Below are 2,811 nucleotides of genomic sequence, written 5' to 3' on the forward strand. Positions count from 1 at the left end.
GCTGAAGCCGGTGGTCCTCTGGGGCCTGTGTGTTGGTCTGCTCTCTGCCGTGCAGATCTGAAGCTGTCCAACTCCGTCTGAAGCCAGGGGGCCAAGTTTAATTCCGGGGTGACCCATAACACAGCCAAGCCTTGACCTCCACTCTATCTTTTACCAGTTACAGAGCTGATATTTGTATCTTATCTGTCTGATTCCTGCATCTCTGCCAATGGTTCCAAACTCAGCCACGGAAGAGAGGAGTGATTTATTAGCACCACTGAAATCTAACAAGTATAAATAAGTTTTACGCTATAGAAGGTCCATGCAAATTAACAGATATGTGTAAACAAAACTGTGCAAGTCATGGAATTCAAGGAAATAACCCTCGTGGATGTGATATGAGAGATGGATTCTGCTGTTTCCTGAAACTGAACCATTGGTGCTGGTATGACGGGCCCCAGCAGGCCCCCAGCGTGCCTCTTCCCACCGTCCATTCTGCTGTTGCACACTGACTGGGCATCTTTACAAGGTGCACCTTCCTGCCATGTCACCTTCATTCAGTACAAATTCTGCATTACTCACTTCTTCCTATATAAATTCAAACAATTAAAATGTTTCTACTTGGCACTAATATGATCCTAAACACAAACGCAGACCCAGGCTTACACACATGTAGTAGATCCTGGGTTCTATGATGTACATCTAGATCAGTGTGTCTCAATTTTTTTCATTATTATCCACTTAAAGAGCAATTTTTAGACTTTTTTTCCTAATCTCTGCTCCCATAAAATTTTCATACCATAGATATACTGTATATCTGTTGATATACTGTATGTCTATTTGTTCTCTCTATATAAAAGATTACAATTTTTTCACTGCCACGCCCAACAACCAATTTTTGCCCCTTAAGGAGCAATACAGTCCCCTTTGAGAAGGTGTGATTATATCAATGCTGTCCAGCAAAATATAATGTGAGACACATACATACTTTTTTTTTTTCTTGAGATGGAGTCTCACTCTGTTGCCCAGGCTGGAGTGCACTGGCGTGATCTCAGCTCACTGCAATCTCCACCTCCAGGGTTCAAGCGATTCTGCTGCCTCAGCCTCCTGAGTAGCTGGGATTACAGGCATACACCACCACGCCCGGCTAATTTTTGTATTTTTAGTAGAGATGGGGTTTCACCATATTGGTCAGGCTGGTCTCGAACCCTTGACTATGTGATCCACCTGCCTCGGCCTCCCAAAGTGCTGGGATTACAGGTGTGAGCCACCGCACCCGGCCCACGTACACAATTTTAAATTTTCTGGCAGCACATCACATTGGACACTTAAAATATATATCGTTTTTATTTGTCGATTGCACCTCAGTAAAGCTGGGGGTAAGATTTCTAGCAGTCACATAAACAAGGTAAAAAGAGACAGGTGAAATTAATTTTAATAATAGATTTTATTTAACCTAATATATCTGAAATATTAGCATTTCAGCAGGTAATGCATATAAAAAATTACTGAGACAGTTCATATTCTTTTTTTTTCTAAGTCTTTAAAATCCAGTGTGTATTTGACACTTAAAGCACACCTCAGTTTCTGCTGGTCACATTTTGGGTTCTTGATAGCCACAAGTGGCCAGCGGCTACAGTATTGGACAGTGTAACTGTAAATGATCCAACACGTAATGAACTTCATCCTTTTAGCTCCCCTGAAAGCCACGTGTGTTCTCAGAAAGCTCACCGACTGCAGAAGAAATGTCTGTGGGCCTCCAGAGGTCTGTAGATTCCAGTTGGAGAAGTACTGACGGGCATTTCACATGCAATCGGATCTCTTCCTCTAATGGGCATTGGCTGTGAGGATAAGTGGGAAGGAAGGAAGAACAGGAACAGGCTCACCAAACCTCACTGAGAAACAGAGGCCCCTTCCTCCCGTCAGCGCTCACAGCGTCTTTGGAGTCAAGGGGCCTGCTCCTAGCTGCTTATGCTGGGGGTCTTAAGTGCCCGGATCCTCGCTTCCACGGCCACTCTCCACCCGCTCAATATCCACACCTCAGGGCTTCCGCTGTCTCCTAGTTTCTACCTGGAAATAAGAGAACTTCCAACAGGGTGGCTTTCCATGGCTTTATCTGCTATGTGTGGCCCCCTCCCTCCACATGTGGACCCACCAGGCTTTGTGTTGAGGGTCACGTAAAACGCGGTTGCAATCCTTCAGGCCGGTGGTTCTCAACCCGGAGTGATCTGCCCTGTCCCTTGCAGCCTCTGGAGACAGTTGGTTGTCAAAGCTGGGCTAAGCCCCTAGCATCTAGTGGGTAGAGCCATACATGCCACCAGATACCCTGTGAAGCAGGGACAGTCGCCTCACACTCAGCAAAGAATTATCCGGCCCCAAATGTCAATAGCACAGCGGTCAAGAAAACCTGAGCTTCAGGGAAAGAGGAAGCCGGAGGCCTGAAGGCAGGAGGGGGACTGCGAAGGTCGGCGCCTTGGGGCACGGTGGCAGTGGGAGAAAGCAGCCTGGCCCTAAAAATGTTGTCTGCGCTTGCAGGCTGCAGAGGCTTCTTCCTATGGCATTGCCATGGGGTGAGCCACAGATCGCCTTGATGACGTTAAGAGGGAGTAAAATTGAAGCCTCTGAATATCTATGTGGCAAACCCAGGCCAGTATCCATGACATGTTAAAAGACGAGAGCTTGTCCACAATGCTCTGATGTGCCACAGAGGAAACGTAAAAAAATACTGGGGCTAAGGGGCAGCAGGGCATAAAAGAAAAAAATAGCCATTTTCAAATTTCTGAAGCAGTCACTGGTGAAAACAATAGGATCCTCCTCCTCCACTTCCTTCCC

Source organism: Mandrillus leucophaeus, unplaced genomic scaffold (genome assembly GCF_000951045.1).
Source record: "Mandrillus leucophaeus isolate KB7577 unplaced genomic scaffold, Mleu.le_1.0 Scaffold161, whole genome shotgun sequence".
NCBI classification, from domain to species: Eukaryota; Metazoa; Chordata; class Mammalia; order Primates; family Cercopithecidae; genus Mandrillus; species Mandrillus leucophaeus.